Source organism: Macaca mulatta, chromosome 1 (genome assembly GCF_049350105.2).
Source record: "Macaca mulatta isolate MMU2019108-1 chromosome 1, T2T-MMU8v2.0, whole genome shotgun sequence".
Classification (NCBI taxonomy): domain Eukaryota; kingdom Metazoa; phylum Chordata; class Mammalia; order Primates; family Cercopithecidae; genus Macaca; species Macaca mulatta.
Window position 1 is genome coordinate 66,374,659 of NC_133406.1, and position 17,722 is coordinate 66,392,380.

The 17,722-nt window shown below is 41.8% G+C and overlaps 1 long non-coding RNA gene across 1 annotated transcript; it reads right to left on the bottom strand.

Annotated features, from left to right (window-relative positions):
• Positions 1–2,191: 2,191 nt before the first annotated feature.
• On the bottom strand, positions 2,192–16,149 carry LOC144337632 (uncharacterized). Its single transcript, XR_013411008.1, has 3 exons — positions 13,878–16,149; positions 5,855–5,977; positions 2,192–2,809 (listed from the first exon to the last, which is right to left on the bottom strand). It is a non-coding gene; the product is annotated as an uncharacterized LOC144337632 (long non-coding RNA).
• Positions 16,150–17,722: the final 1,573 nt, after the last annotated feature.

Sequence of the window (17,722 nt, forward strand, 5' to 3'; positions counted from 1 at the left end):
TGTTTCAAAACATCTCCTATACCCCATAAATAAATACACATACTGTGTACCTACAAAAATTGAAATTAAAAAACAAACGTGAGCAGAAGGCAAACAATTCTGCCTGAGGAGCAGTGGTTCAACCCAGTTTTCTCTCATAGAACCCCAGTTGCTGTCTTGGAGTTGGCTTGTCTCCAAACCCTCCACTTTGTTCCATTTGTTCTGCTTGTGTAGCCTGTCTTTGCTTTTGATCAGGCCCATGCCTAGCTGTATAGCTATCTGCTAACCTGGACTTACTGACCTGCAGTGCACACCATGCCTGCTCTCTCATGGCTGGCCTCACATGCTGAAGTCTGAACTGGCTTCCTTCCCTGGATTCATGGTACCAATGGGCACTTTCTGCTTTCCCTGGTGTTCCAGGGCCATTCTTCTGGCCTGGCTCTGGTTCCTGGCCTTTTCTGAGAGAAGTCCTACTTTGCTGCTGCTGCTACTACTTCTGCCAGACTGGGTTAGATTCCCTTGTACTCTTGTCTGAGCAGCTCAGAGTTTTTGTCATTTTTTTATTCCCTCACGTTACCAATAAGAAGTAATTGCAAGAAGGGTAGAAAGTAGAACAAGAGTATTGTTTCCATTTTACAGAAAGCTAGACTCAAATCCAAAACATTAAGGTGGCTATGTTCATCAAATTCAGATCAGCTTAATATAGTACCAGCTTCCCCTGACACTCATTCCTGCTCTCTTCTCTGCCAATATTCTCAAGATTTGGGAGAATCCTGTTGCAGTAACACAGAAGCAGGATACACCACCTGCCAATGTCTTGTTCACCCTCAGCCCTCTGATAGGACCTTGGAAGAAAGAGGAAATCCTGTTTCTATGTAAAGAAGACCATCATGGGAAGGTTTACTGTATTAGTTTCCCAGTACTACCATAACAAAATATCACAAATTAGGTGGCTTAAAAAAAAAAAATTTGTTGTTTTACAGTTCTGGAGGCTGGTAGTTCCAAATCAAGGTGTTCAAAGGGTAATGTTCCCTCATACCCCTACAAGAAAAAGTAGGGGACTTTTTTCTTCCTGCTTTCTAGCTGCTGGTGTTGCCTGCAGTGTTTGGCATTCCTCAGCTTGTAGATGTATTATTCTGATGCTCCACCTTCACGTGGCATTCTCCAAGTGTCTCTGTCTTCACCTGGCTCTCTTCATAGAGGATAACAGTCATATTGAATTAGGGGCTCACCCAACTCCACTATGATCTTAATTTAACTAGTCATATCTGCAACAACCCTATTTCCAAATGAGGTCACATTTTGAGTTACTGGGGCTTAGGACCTCAACATATCCTTTTTTCAGTGACACATAAAGTTCACTCATAAAGTGACTGTCATAAATTCAGCTCATAAAGGTATTAAAATAAGTTGAATTCCCTTTTAGAGAAGAAGTGGTCCAAGGGCATGGGGATTACAGAGCATGAAAAGGCAGATGCACCTTAAAAATGCTTTTGAGGGCCAGGCACGGTGGCTCATGCCTGCAATCCCAGCACTTTGGGAGGCTGAGGCAGGTGGATCACGAGGTCAGGAGTTCAAGATCAGCCTGGCCAACATGGTGAAACCCCGTCTCTACTCAAAATACAAAAATTAGCTGGGTGTGGTGGTATGCACCTGTAATCCCAGCTACTTGGGAGGCTGAGGCAGGAGAATGGCTTGAACCTGGGAGGTGGAGGTTGTGGTGAGCTGAAATCATGCCACTGCACTCCAGCCTGAGTGATACAGCACAACTCTATCTCAACAACAACAAAATATATATATATATATACTTTTGAGGTTTGCATCAAGAAGCAGGTATCCTATCTTCTAGGTCCCCTCCTCACAAGGCAGGAGAGGCTCATAGGCACCAGCTCCCCTGCAGGGCCTTGTAGGAAGACCCTGACAACAGCAAGATCTCCCCAACACGTATTATAAAGTGAGAGGCACAGGCGTTTGTCTCTTTGCTTCTGGGAAGAGTCCTGCATTCAAAACTTTTCTTAACACTTAATTCAGTCTTGTCCTCAAATTTTCCACAATCTAGAGGCCAAAACTAAGGTTCAGTTCTTGAATTTGCCTCATGTTCAAGTGTTATCACATTTATTATACTGAGGACATGTGGTCCAGATGAGTATATTCTTTATACAGGTTGGAGAATCTGGAAAATCTAGAAATCAAACTACAGTCTCTGTTAAAAAAAAAGCCAGGCAGATTTATTCTGAAGAAGAGAATAAAGGATTGGGGAATGGAAATAATGACTACTTTCAAACAATTGAAGAGCTATTACTTAAGGAGACAAATGGTTCTTATATGTTATTTTTTCTTTTTGATAGAAACCCCTAGCAAACAAAAAATATTAACACAGAAGTATAAAGAAATTGAACAGGAAAAAGGAGAGAGAAAGATGCTGAAATTGAAGCAGAATGTTCCAGGAGATAGGCCAAGCTCTCTCAAAATATAATTTTGAGCATGTCAAAGACTCAAAGAACCTGAGAGTTGTAAAGCAACTTGAGATAATGTCATCATTTTTTCTTTCTTTGTGCAGAAAATGCTTTTATTGCATTCCTGACAGTGGTCTTCTAGCTACCACCTGATTATTTCAAAGACACAGAAATCACTAACTATACCATAGAGCATCCCATTTCCTTTTGGATGGTCAGTTTTAATTATTAGAAGATTCTTCCTTATCTTGAGCCAAACTTTAACCCTTGATTTCAACCACCCTTTGGATAATTCTAGGCCTAGTTTCTAGTGTATGTCTTCCAGACAGGGTTCCATTCAGCTCTAGGGTTTCTGGAGACCCTCCTGTATCCGTCTACGATGGAATGAGGAAGAGACAGTGATAACACTTGAACGTGAAGACAGTGCAGAAATCATATAATTAATTTTCTCATTTACTTGTGGTCCTGAGACGGAGGGCATAACCTGCAGAAGTCAAGTCTTGCCTATATATATATATGCCTATAAAATATACATAGATTTTAATTTAATTTTTTTTTCTTGGAGGCGGTCTTACTCTGCCACATGGGCTGGAGTGCAGTGGCATGATCTTGGCTCACTGCAACTTCCACCTTCTAGGCTTAAGCAATTTTCATGCCTCAGCCTCCCAAGTAGCTGGAATTACAGGTGCACGCCATCACGCCTAGTTCATTTTTGTATTTTTAGTAGAGATGGGGTTTCATCATCTTGGCCAGGCTGGTAACTCCTGAGCTCTGGCAATCTGCCCACCTTGGCCTCTCAAAGTGCTGGGATTATAGGCGTGAGCCACACTGACCAGCCAAAAAATTTATGATGCTGAATTCCAATCCTCTCAGAAGCGATCATGAAGAAGGATTTCCTGATTCTGAAAGTTTTCCTTTATTTGATCTTTGTATGTCATTTTACTGTCACAGAATTGCTGGGGAGTAGTCAGCCTACTCTAAACACACACTATGCTCATTCTTAAATCCATGAGTGTGGTACACTTTATCCCTCAACTAGTACTGATTGTATTTAGCAGGTTGCAGTCATTGAAGGCAAGGACTCTGTATTCACATGTACAATGCTTGCCTTTTACTAGATGTTCTATAATGTGTGTTGAATGACTGAATGATGCATCTTTCTTTTTTTTTTTTTTTTTTTTTTTTTTTAATTTATTTATTATTATTATACTTTAAGTTGTAGGGTACATGTGCATAACGTGCAGGTTTGTTACATATGTATACTTGTGCCATGTTGCTGTGCTGCACCCATCAACTCGTCATTTACATCAGGTATAACTCCCAATGCAATCCCTCCCCCCTCCCCCCTCCCCATGATAGGCCCCGGTGTGTGATGTTCCCCTTCCTGAGTCCGAGTGATCTCATTGTTCAGTTCCCACCTATGAGTGAGAACATGCGGTGTCTGGTTTTCTGTTCTTGTGATAGTTTGCTAAGAATGATGGATTCCAGCTGCATCCAAGTCCCTACAAAGGACTCAAACTCATCCTTTTTTATGGCTGCATAGTATTCCATGGTGTATATGTGCCACATTTTCTTAATCCAATCTGTCACTGATGGACATTTGGGTTGATTCCAAGTCTTTGCTATTGTGAATAGTGCTGCAATAAACATACGTGTGCATGTGTCTTTATAGCAGCATAATTTATAATCCTTTGGGTATATACCCAGTAATGGGATGGCTGGGTCATATGGTACATCTAGTTCTAGATCCTTGAGGAATCGCCATACTGTTTTCCATAATGGTTGAACTAGTTTACAATCCCACCAACAGTGTAAAAGTGTTCCTATTTCTCCACATCCTCTCCAGCACCTGTTGTTTCCTGACTTTTTAATGATTGCCATTCTAACTGGTGTGAGATGGTATCTCATTGTGGTTTTGATTTGCATTTCTCTGATGGCCAGTGATGATGAGCATTTTTTCATGTGTCTGTTGGCTGTATGAATGTCTTCTTTTGAGAAATGTCTGTTCATATCCTTTGCCCACTTTTTGATGGGGTTGTTTGTTTTTTTCTTGTAAATTTGTTTGAGTTCTTTGTAGGTTCTGGATATTAGCCCTTTGTCAGATGAGTAGATTGCAAAAATTTTCTCCCATTCTGTAGGTTGCCTGTTCACTCTGATGGTAGTTTCTTTTGCTGTGCAGAAGCTCTTTAATTTAATGAGATCCCATTTGTCAATTTTGGCTTTTGCTGCCGTTGCTTTTGGTGTTTTAGACATGAAGTCTTTGCCCATGCCTATGTCCTGAATGGTACTACCTAGGTTTTCCTCTAGGATTTTTATGGTATTAGGTCTAACATTTAAGTCTCTAATCCATCTTGAATTAATTTTCGTATAAGGAGTAAGGAAAGGATCCAGTTTCAGCTTTCTACTTATGGCTAGCCAATTTTCCCAGCACCATTTATTAAATAGGGAATCCTTTCCCCATTTCTTGTTTCTCTCAGGTTTGTCAAAGATCAAATGGCTGTAGATGTGTGGTATTATTTCTGAGGACTCTGTTCTGTTCCATTGGTCTATATCTCTGTTTTGGTACCAGTACCATGCTGTTTTGGTTACTGTAGCCTTGTAGTATAGTTTGAAGTCAGGTAGCGTGATGCCTCCAGCTTTGTTCTTTTGACTTAGGATTGTCTTGGAGATGCGGGCTCTTTTTTGGTTCCATATGAACTTTAAAGCAGTTTTTTCCAATTCTGTGAAGAAACTCATTGGTAGCTTGATGGGGATGGCATTGAATCTATAAATTACCTTGGGCAGTATGGCCATTTTCACAATATTGATTCTTCCTATCCATGAGCATGGTATGTTCTTCCATTTGTTTGTGTCCTCTTTGATTTCACTGAGCAGTGGTTTGTAGTTCTCCTTGAAGAGGTCCTTTACATCCCTTGTAAGTTGGATTCCTAGGTATTTGATTCTCTTTGAAGCAATTGTGAATGGAAGTTCATTCCTGATTTGGCTCTCTGTTTGTCTGTTGCTGGTGTATAAGAATGCTTGTGATTTTTGCACATTAATTTTGTATCCTGAGACTTTGCTGAAGTTGCTTATCAGCTTAAGGAGATTTTGGGCTGAGACAATGGGGTTTTCTAAATATACAATCATGTCAATGATGCATCTTTCTATGCTGTTATTCTTGGCTTCTTGTCTATCTTCCCTCTCCCTGCCAATCTAAATTGGATGATAAGCAACTTGAGGTGAGGTCTGATGCTCTATATGCTGCTGAAATGACAGAACCCTTAGGGAATGCTGGGCGCTGGAGAGTAACAGAGTAAATACTGTTGATTGATGATTAGAGAGTGAGTGGGTCAATTGTTGTCATGTAAGTCTGGGACTCATACGCATGGGCATGTACTTATATTTCTATTCATGTTTTATATAACTGGCTTTTGACTCACCTTGGTACCTTGATCCAGCTTCCTCCAGCACAGTCCTGTAGTCAATGCTCGGGTCATGGAAATACGTCACATAGATGTGACAGTGCACACGTCTTTTATGAGCTCTGGTGACTTGGGTTGTACCTTGAAATTGCAAAAGTGAAGGTTTGTTTAATGATTTTTAATTAATTTTAATTACTTACATTTTGAATGGTGGCTTAGCATTCTGAATCCCAGCCCCTCAGATCATTCTGGGATGCATGCCAATTTCCTCATTACACACTGCTCCCCTAACACTATTTGATAATGAAAGGCTTTAAAGCAACCCCCATTCAAATATTCAATATGTAATGGGGAGCTCTTGGGAGACAGGAGTGGATTACAGTGTGGGGTATAGATAATATAGCTTATTGGACCTGAATTTATAAAAAGATATTTTCAGGAGGGAACATTCTGCTTTTGGCAATGAGGCAGAACTCTTCCTCCTTTTACCCTTGTCATTATGCTTCAGTGTCCTAACCCTAATGCTATCCTCATCAATGCCTGGAATGATGAGCTAATAGGAGCAATCGTCCTAAAGGGATTAGATGGCATTTCCCCTAAAGGTTGAAATGTCATTTAATTTTAAAAGATGTATTGGAGATAAATCAGAGGAGAGCGAGAAGTGAGAAGCATTAACTTGCTAACAGAGAGGATATAGGTGAGATACTTTTTTTTTGTTTTAGATGGTAAAACACACACCAGCATAGACTTCCAAGCAAGGTTGAGAACTCCCTAGGGGGAAAGGCCATAGCATTTTGTAATGTACATGAACTTTGACACAATACCAGTGAAGTTCCAAACACTAAGATGTTTTAGCTGTGGGATCAGGGCAAATAATTTGGCACTCAGAATTTAGTTTCCACAATTCTAAACTCATTCCTGTCTCAACGACCAGAGAGAAAGTTCAATATAGTATTTGGCACATATTAGATACCCCCAAGTAGTAATCCTTCCCTCCTTTATCTTATGTTTAAAAATATAAACAGGTCTTGTTGTTTTGAGACCATATAGGAAAAGTTCTACCTAGAGGCAAGGGAGGATAAAATGATTCCTGGAATTATATATAGTGCTAAAATATTCCAAGGATATGATAATTTAACAGGCATCATTTGTCTCTCTCCACTCTAATGTTGTCTAGAGAGAAAAGCAGTAGTAGAAGAAAGAGTTATATCTGCTGGAGAATGTATGACAAACTTGATCCAATAGGTGATGGCCTATGGCCCTGGTTTCCTGAGGGTCCTGAGACTATGAATGAGTGTTGCTTGGAGTGCTTGTGCTAGTGACATAGCCTAAACCAACTGATCAGTCTTGGGCATCGGAGAACAATGTATACAGCTTCCCACTGTGGCTGAGACACTCAGCTTATTATCAGAGCTGAAATGGGAGGGGGTCAGACTATAATATTTTTGTGGACAATGTGGCTCACTGAGGAGTAAGATATAGCCACTCACATTTATTCAAAGGATTTAGAAACACTACTTTCTGAGGTGGCAGTTGAATGTTACTCCAATTCCAGATGCTTATAAAAGATATATTTACTGGTCATTATATAAGATATTTTCATTTCTCTCTTTTTCTCTGTCTATTTCATTCTTAATTGGCTTCTTTTCCATTTTCCTTATTTTTCCCTTGACTAACAACTGAGAGTTGCCATTTGAAATCTCTGTCAGGAGTTGTGAAGTAGCAATTCATTAAGGTGATTAGAAATTGTTATCGAAGGAAAGAAATTTTAAGAGTTATATGAGGCCAGATGAGGTGGCTCATGCCTATAATCCCAGAACTTTGAGAGGCCAGGGCAGGCAGATCACTTGAACTCATGAGTTCAAGACCAGTTTGAGCAACATGGCAAAGCCCTGTCTCTACAAAAATACAAACATTAGCCAAGGTTGGCAGTGTGTGCCTGTAGTCCCAGCTACTAGGGAAGCTGAGGTAGGAGGATTGCTTGAGCCTAGGAGGTTGAGGCTGCAGTGAGCTGTGATTGTGGCTTTGCACTACAGCCTGGGTAACAGGGTGAGACTCTGTCAAAAAAAAAAAAAAAAAAAAAAAAAAAAAAAAAAAAAAACCACGAATTATATGAGTTCACCAAAGTCAAGGATGTTTGATCTTAGCAGACTTCTTTTCCTGATCAATTTCTTGTCAATAGACTGAAGCGGACATGATGGGTGCTGCCACCCAGGGATGTTGGAAGCAAAGGCGAACTCAGTAGAGGTGAGTCAAGTGGGAAGTAGCTGACCTCTTTTCTGTCCACAGTCTGTGCATAATTCATAGCACAGAGATTACATACAATTTCTTATTCATGAACCTTTAAGCAGACTGGTTATTACTCTTGGCCAACTGAAAGGAGATGACTCCCTCTACCAGCATCAAGGACACATAAATATTCTCAGACCCTTAAAAAACAGTCATCAGTTCCTTCAAAGTCCTTAGTTTTGAACTCTTGCTAAGCTGTTGCATATCCACTTTCAAAAGGACCTTTTGTATCAAGACTCCACTGTCGGCAGAGGTAAATACAAGTGTCACTCCTGGAATATGGAGGACTGAGGGACAGGAGGTCTACAGGGTGAAATGGACAGGAGTAAAGTCTACTCATTTTCTTCTTTATGGCAGTTGGAATTGAATTAAAAATAAGCCAGGGGCCCAACATAACTAGGTTCCAATTCTATTCCTTCCTCTCAGCCCCATTTCCCCTGTCTTCTCATCCACATCAGAAGACGGTCCAAGTGTCTGCAATCTTGAGATGAATCATAACGGGTATTTGAAATAAGGGCTGAGAGTACTACTTCTGCTCTTGTGTTTTCCATGCAGCCAGAGTGAGTGAAGAGAGAAGAGCAGATGGAAGGGGGAGTCAGGGAAGAAGTGTGGGCATGCAAGCTTGGTGTCATGGGAACTTCCACCCAAGAATGGGGTGCATTGTCATCATGGTTCCACACAGGTTTGTGCCGCAGGATGCCGAGACTCACCTGCTTTCTTTACCCAATAGTTTAGAAAGCCAGCAAAATCCTTCTGTAGCCTGGATCAAATTCACTCCCGTGCTACCCTGCTCAAGGTCCCAGCCCAGAAGTATTTTTGTGTTCAATGCTATGGAGTAAAAGCTAAAAAGATATAGTTCCTGTCTTTGCAGTTTAACAAATTTTTATAGGCATTTCATCTCTGACAGCCATTTCATGCTTCTTTTACTAAAGCTTGGGAGGCTGCCGGGGCCAGTTCTCAACACCTTTGAGAAGAGAATTTCACTTCTCTGAAATTTTAGAGCAAGTTTTTTATAGCTTTGGCTCCTGTGTGCTCCTCGGCGCCTGTATGTGACGCATGTTGTGTTGCTTCCACATTTTTGTCAGTGTGTGGAAGTCTCCGAAGATTTGGCAATGTCTCTTGCTAGCCCCAGGGACTCACTTTTGTTTCTTCATTGACTGAGTTTGTTCTCTCTCTTTCTACTCTTTTCTTTTCTTCTCTCACTTAAAAAAATAGCAAAAGGCATTTTAAATGAGTGAGGCAGTGAGGTGCCAGAGTTGTGACTTCCATACCTCGGTGAGTAATGATAGGATTAAAAAACATTCCATATGTTTCATTCAGGTAGCTGTCCAGGGACTTAGCCAGAAATAGAAAGCGATAGAAAGCAGGATATCACAGTGGAGCACAATACAGAGCCGTGTTCACAGAGTCCTGTTACACCTCTTTCTTCCCTTCCCATCCAGCTCCCCAGGCGCCGGAGGAGCTGGGATGAAAGAGCCTTTCATGGAATGAAAAGCCAAGAAAGCCACACAATTGCCAGTGTCTTGGAGACAACAGTAAATGGAGTGTGACACTCAGTTAATTAAGTGATGAAGGCAACAGAGCTCTTCCTGAGTTCGGTTGTCCTGGTGCCTTCAGAAGCAGAGGCAAGTCTGAGTTCGAGCCCTTCTGGTCCTAACAACTTTGCCATCAGGGGTTTATCTGAGCTCTGCCTTGAGGCAGAGTGAAAAATAATCACCACCAACTCTAAAACTGACAAAAGTTCTTTTTCAAGGTTCTTCTCCTCCACTGCGGTGGCGTGTGGTGTGTGGAAATAGCATTGAATTTGCAATCCAGTAGTCTCAGATACCAGTCCTGGCTGAACTTCCTTCTTGCTACAACTTGATTTCTCCTCTGTAAAGTGAGTTAACAGTAATTCTTACATCACAGGGCCATTGAAAGGATCAAGTAACATAAATAGGTGTTTTATAAACTAATAGGTATTATCATGACATTAACATTGTAACTACTCCTAACTGGACTGAAAACATTCAAAGAAAGGCAGACTAGAGCTGATGAGAAAATGAAAGAGGTCCAAATGGAAGGGAGTGAATTGATACATATTTCTTTCTTTCTTTTTTTTTTTTTTTTTTGAGACAGAGTCTTACTCTGTCACCCAGGCTGCAGTGCAGTGATGTGATCTCATCTCACCACAACCTCCACCTCCTGGGTTCAAGCAATTCTGGGACTATAGGTGTGCGCCACCATCCCCGGCTAATTTCTGTATTTTTAGTAGAGATAGGTTTTTGCCATGTTGGCCAGGCTGGTCTCAAACTCCTGGTCTCAAGTGATCTGCCTGCCTGAGCCTCCCAAAATGCTGGGATTACAGGTGTGCACCACCGCGTCCAGCCAATTGATAATATTTTTGTGAAGTCTTTAAATATACAGACATATATATATGTTATTTTTATTTATTTAATTTTTTGAGATAGAGTTTCACTCTTATTGCTCAGGCTGGAGTGCAATGGTGCGATCTTGGCTCACTGCAACCTCTGCCTCCCAGATTCAAGCGACCCTCCTGCCTCAGCCTCCTGAGTGGCTGGGATTAAAGACATGAGCCACCATACCAGGCTAATTTTGTATTTTTAAGAGATGAGGTTTCACCATGTTGGTCAGGCTGGTCTCGAATTCCCAACCTCAGATAATCTGCCCGCCTCGGCCTCCCAAAGTGCTGGGATTACAGGCATGAGCCACCATGCCCGGCTATATATTTTTAACATTAGATTACACATGCCATCTTAAAAATGAGCTCTTGTTTTTTCTTGTCTCCTCATTCTATTTTGTTTTATCTACCATTAGCCCACCCAGCTGGCTAGAGGAAAATTAAATCACAAAGGAATAATCATTTAATTGTGATTTTTGTACAGTAGTAGCTGCTCAGGATGGACATGAATTAACCAGAAAGTCCACATCTAGTAGGCAAAAAGAAGACTCCCTGGATGAAGCCTGGGTAGTTTCCTGGCCAATGATCTGCTTGTTCCCACATGGGAGGTGGCCTGCCTCTCAGAGACTCTTGAGTCCCTCCTATGACTTCTGGATTTATTGGTGTTCACTTGACAAATGAACTTAGACATCTGAGTTTCTGAATTTGTCTGAACTATTTGAGTTTGGTCTCTCAGAGGTCTTTGCTCCTGGTGCCTATATCTGCTTCTCCCCAGAACATCATCTCAGCTTTTCATCTCCACATCCACACGCCTAGACTAATAAGTCAATCCTTCTCCCCAATTGTTCCCGACTTTATTGATTGATGTTGACACCACTAGCTTGTCAAAGTTGTTGAGTAGGTAAGTTTTGTATTCCTTTCCTTGACAGATTCAAAGTCTTCATTTATGTCTTTCCTAAGGTACAAACTTTCTCAGAATCTCAGGCATGTCGTATAATTTATAAAATAATACAAAACTCCAACCAAGTCTGGTATGAAAGCATATATCAGCATTTCCAATGGTACCCTAATGCCCAACCCCAGTCTCTTCACATACAATAGGTGAGATTACATTAAAACAGTGACTCTCACATTCTCCTACAACCTGACATTCTCAGATTAGAAGAGATAGCTCAGTACAGAAGTGATTCTTGTGAGGACAGGAGGGGTGGTAAGGGGAAATACCTTTCCTCAGTTGAACCAGAAGCTTGGAGAGGAAGAGGAGGTGTGCTAGTTTAAATAGGACTCTCCAGTAGGAGCTGGAATGTGGTTAAAGCTAAACACATGAACTGACTATTGAGGTTACTTCTTGAAACATGTTGCCATTCCTTGGCTTTCATCATCAGCTCTAGAACCACAATTTTTCCATATGTATCATATGATTATAATTTGACTTGTTCAGGCTCCTCCCACGACCAGAGCACAAACTCATGCCCTAGTTCTATTCAGATGTTTTGATATTGTTCCCTGGAGCCTCAGTCTCTTTTGGGAACCGTACTAGGTTACATAGTGTGCCTCCCTCATATTAGTGTTCACCCAGAACCTCAGACTTTATTTGGAAATAGAGACAGTGATGATGAATTTTATGTGTCAACTCAACTGGGTTAAAGGATAGACCAGATATCTGGTCAAACATTATTTCAGCGTGTGTTTGTGAATGTGTTTATGGAAGAGATTAGTATTTGAATTGGTAGACTGAGTGAAAAAGAACACTCTCACTAATGCAGGTGGGCAGCATCTAATATATTGAAGGCCCAGATAGAACACAAAGGCAGAGGAAAGATAAATTTGCTCTGTCTTCTAGAGCTGAAACGTCTTTCTTCTCCTGCCCTCAGACATCTGTGCTTCTGGTTCTTGGGCCTTCAGACCCAGAATGGGACTTACACCGTCATTCTCTCTGGTTCTCAGGCCATCAAACTCTAAAAGAATTCTATCACTGGCTTTCCTGGATCTCTAGCTCACAGATGGCAGACTGTGGGGCTTCTCAGCTTCCAAAATCACATGAGCTAATTCTTATGATAAATCTCTTTGTATATATATTTATAACTAAAGCAGATTGCCCTCTGTGATGTGGGTGACCTTAATCTAATCAGTTGAAGGCCTGGATAGAACAAAAAGGCAAACCCTACTGCAATAAGAGGGAACTCCTCCTGCCTGGCTGCTTTGAACTGGGACATTGATCTTTCCTGGCATATGGACTCAAACTGAAACATCTGCTCTTTTTGGGTGTCAAGGCTCCTGGCTTTTGGATTGAAACTTATAGCACTGGCTTTCTTGGATTTCAGGACTTCAGACTCAGATTGAATAGCATATCAGCACCCCCGGGTTTCTAGCTTGCCAACTGCAGATCTTGGGACCTCTCAGCCTTCATAATTGTGTGAGCCAGTTCCTTATAATAAATTGTGTATGTGTGCCTGTGTGTGTGTGTGTGCGTGCACAATCTCCTATTGGCTCCATTTCTCTACAGAACCCCGGCTAATACAGGGCCTTTGAAGATGTAACTTATTAATCTAAGATAAGATCATACTGCATTAGGGTGGGCCCTGTTCCCATGACTGATGTCTTTATAAGAAGAGAAAACAGAGGCAGAGGCTCTTAGAGAGAACATCACATGATGACAGAGGCAGAGATTAGGGTGATGCACCTGCATGCCCAGAGACACCAAGGATTGTCAGCAACCACCAGCAGCCAGCAGAGAAGCATGGAGCAGATTCTCACTCAGAGTCGCCAGAAGGAACCAACTTTGCTGGTATCTTGATTTCAGACTTCTAATCTTCAGAACAGTGAGAGGATACATTTCTGTAATTGTAAGTGACAAGTTTGTGGTACTTCGTTATGGCAGTAAGAAATTGCTACAGTTTCCTACTCAACAACCTGCCTCCAGTCAGTTCCTCTCTACCCTCTGTTGCCATCCAGGACTGAGGTGCTGGTTCCCAGGCCCACCTAATGTCACATTGCTCCAGCAATGTAATGAAGGCCCTCCTACTCTTACCCTCCCCATCTGCCTTCCCTGCTGACAAGCAGCTGTCTGTCTGGGTCTCTTCTAGTGCCTGCCCTGAGTCTTTCCCTGTTGTGGTCTGGAACAAGCAGTCACAGCCTTCTTGCTACCTTCACTGGCACCATCGGATGGCCTGGACTCCCACCTGCTGCCTGATGTTAGCCCTCTGGCCACCAGGAGCCATCCACCTGGCTGCAGCAGGGTCTGTCTCCACAATGCCTACTCCATCCCCACTGTGTTGGAAGGGGATAGTCTGTTCTGGGTCTGATTCCAGTCTATTTTACCCTCTAAGATATCCTTCTGTGCTAGGTTACCTGGTGAGGCAGGAAAGTCAGGGTCTGAATTCTCTTAAGTCCTGTTGTCATCCCCTCAGAAAGTATTGCTTGCTGCAGGCTTCCCCCAGCCTCCGTTTTATTTACTATGCAGCAAGTAGAGTCCCTCTATCTGCCTGGCACTTGGCCTCGTTTAGATTCTTAAATGTGCTGGCAAAAGAGTCTGTCTTTCTATGGGGAGCTCCTTTTGTTCTTTCATCCTTTTGACTTTCTTCCTTCTTCCTCTTTCATTCTTCTAAAAATGAAAACAAAGGAATTTTAAATGAGCCAATTCATTGCTTACAAAAATGGTCTTATCCATATTTTGGTGAGTAATTAGTAGCATCGGAATCCTGCCTGAGCAATTTTTTTTTTTGGCCTCCCATCCCACCCCAGTCAGCCTAAAAGTTATAATCTCTAAAATTAAAGTAAGAAGATACTTTGGCTGCTTTTTATGCACAAAAACTTGTATATATATACATATGTGTACATATATATGTCTTTGTGTGTATTTATAGAGTGTGTGAGACAGAGAAAGAGAGAGAGAGGTTAAATAATCAGTCACAGGAGGTATATGACACATGGATACAAGAGGCAACTACAAGGATTACTAGAAGCCAGTTGGGTGACAACCATGTACACCTGCACAGGACAGATGCAGGAAACAAAGATACACTATCTCTGGGACCTTTTTATGGAAAAATAAATTTACCTTACTTTGGGGATGTGTGACTGTGGAGAATGCGGCTTAGTATTTATGGAGTGTTAGTCTTGTAGTTAGTGGTTTGTCAGTTCGTAAAATTTTAGAGCTAGAGGACCTCTTACCTTAAAGATGAGGAAATGGAGCCCATGGAGGTTATCCATTCCATAAGCCACAAGCAATAAAGTGTGGCCACTCACATCTAGAAACACATCTTCAATGCAGAATCAGTGCCCAGCAATCACAGGACTGAAAGGAACTTTCATGACTTTTCTTCTCTGTCAACAGTAATAAGTGGTCTTTGGGATTTCTGATCATTTAGGCCACTCAGGAACTGGATCCCAGTTTCCCTAATAATGTGTTGCATTTGCAAAGTCGACCCCAGAATAATCTGCTTCTTCTAGTCCCACTGTCCAGTGTGCCATGGGATAGATACCTGCTCTTCTTGTCCTTCTTTGTCTTCTTAGATAATGTTTTTGTATACACTGTATATAATAAAGGGAAATTTTACCAGTGGTTTAAGATTGCCACAGACCATGCTGAAACTCTTTCCATGATTTAGCAGATACTCTCAGAGCACCTCTCAGATGCCCTCAATCCTTTGCCGGTTACCATTTGTGCATACAGTTTCAGATGTGTTTCTTTTCGGGACAGTCAGTCCCCAACTTTGTCTGAGGACTTCCCTTGGGATACAGAACTTTAGCTTTTCTTGTGTATGCAGACAGCTGCAAGAGCTTAGGAATTTACATCCCTCAGGGGGTATCCCTTAATGACTGATGAGTGTGAGAGTATAAATACTCCACCTACCCTGCTTCTAGTTTGGGATAACTCTAGTTTTGTGATTTACTCTCCAGTATTTCCTTGCACAACTGAGCTAAAGTTATACTCACAGAACTTTGCTTCATATTGCATCCTTGCTTGACTTCCTTCCCTTTCTATGTCCCACTTCTCTTCTCCCCTATGGATTTTGCCAGGGGACACTGTGTAATAAACCACCTCCATAAAGATCATCATCTCAGAGTCTGTTTTTCAGGGACCAGAACCCAAAACACATGGACTATCTTACTTAGTACTCCCAACAAGCCCATAATGTAAGTTTTTACAGAAGAAAAAACAGAGGCTCAGAATGGTGGAGCCAAGTTTCCTGTCCAGTTTCCCTGGCAGCCAAGTCCATGCTCTCAGCCCCTCCACTGTCTGAGGCTTAGTTCTGTGGTGCTCCTCTTCCCCTGACTCAGGGCTGGCTAACCCACTCTTCTTCCTGGGTAGGTGGAGCCAATGTCCTCTATCAAGTTTCTCTCAGCTGACCCCGGCATGTCCACTAGGGAACTTGACATTTTTCCCAAGCCTTTGTAGCTCCTTTGCTGAGTCTGGACTCTAGAAATCCCATACATCATCATCCCCTATGAGCACCAATGAATGATTTAGACTCCAAATGAATAAACATAGCATATATTGTACTCAAAACCTTCACCCCACATACATTTGAACTCTAGAGTTAGATTCCTTATGCCCTTGCTACTCAAAGTGTGGTCCATGGACTAGCAACATGGATATCATCTGGGAGCCTGTGAGAAGTGCAGAAGCTCAGGACCCACCCCAGATCTGTTGAATCAGAATCCGTATTTTGAGAAGACCCCCTAGGAGTCATGTAGGTTGAAATTGAGCCCGAGAGGAATAGGACCTGATTTTGCCACGCACTCCCATGAATTCAGCCACCTGGATTCCAACCCAGTCCCTCTGCTCACCACCCCTCCCTGGCATGAGCTCCCAGCATTCCATTTAGCCAGGAACAGGCCTTCTGTGTATATTCAATTCATTGGATTGTCAGTCTCTCCTCTAGCTAAGGAATTCTGCCTCTCTTCTCACATCAATCTCCCTCTTGATCAATTTAAAGTGATTTTTCTTCCTGAACTAAAATGGACTCTCACCTTGGGTGGGAGCAAGATGGTTATTTGCCTAAAAGACAGATAAACTACACATACTCTTAATATACAGGATACAGCCTGCAGGAAAGACTCAAGTAGAAAGTGTAAGATGAGTCCTGACTTTTAACTTGAATTAAAAAATACCTAGTGCCCTGACTAGAAAGATGCATTCTGAGAAAGGAGTACCTCCACATCAGATCATTTGTGAGAAGTGATTCCTTGAAACTTGGCTGTATTGAGGGCAAAGATTGCTGCATTCAGCTGTTCTTTATTAGAATTCCTGAAGATGCACCTTCTTGGAAATACAAACCTGCTCTGTGGAAAAGGGAGAGAAATTTGTGGAAAAACAGAAGGAAGTAGTGAGGCGGCTGCTCCATAGGTTTATTTTGCAATCTTCACAGACAGTTTTGTTAAAAAGCCTTCCAGTCATAATAGGGCTGTGCGTGATGTTTGTTGAGAAAGGAAATAATTTGGTAGATGGCTAGTTCCATGTGCAGAGCTATTGCAGCCACAAGGAGATCTGAAGGTATGCAGATTACTTTGGATATTTGTTATGGAAAACACCAGTGGGCCTGACTCCTTTCCACCGTCAGTAGCTCCTTTTAACTCCAGTAGCAATTCACCTTGGCCTTTTTCCCCTACTCATTCAATTCTTCCGTGGTTCTTCTTAAGTCCTCCTTATTTGGCCTTAAGCTGGTCAAAAGAGAGATTTCCATTGTACATCAAAGAAGAGTTTAAAAAACACCTTAGCAAATCACAGAGCAGAGAGGCTGACTAGCTTCCACAATACATTGCATATCCTTTGAGGCTATTGTTTAGCTCATAACTCTGCAGAACATTTCCTATAAGGGGTCAGAAAGTAAATAATTGGCTTAGCGGGCCATATGATCTCTGTGGTAACTATTTATCTCTCCCATTCAAGAGAGAAAGTGGCCATAGACAATATGGACATGACCGAGAGTAGTTGTGTAGCAATAAAACTTCACAAAAACAGGCAAAGGGTGCATTTTACCTGAGCCCTGCTCTAGAGAGACTTTATGATCTTCTCCATCACACATCTTCACCCTGGTCCAAGCTACCTTTATTCCGTAGTAACGTAACAATAGTTTTCTAATTAGTCTCCTTCTGCTTCCATTCTTATCAGCCTCTAATCCTTTCTTCCCACAGCAAAATGAACTTTAAAACATAAGTCAGAACATGTCCCTCCTGTGTCAAAACGCTTC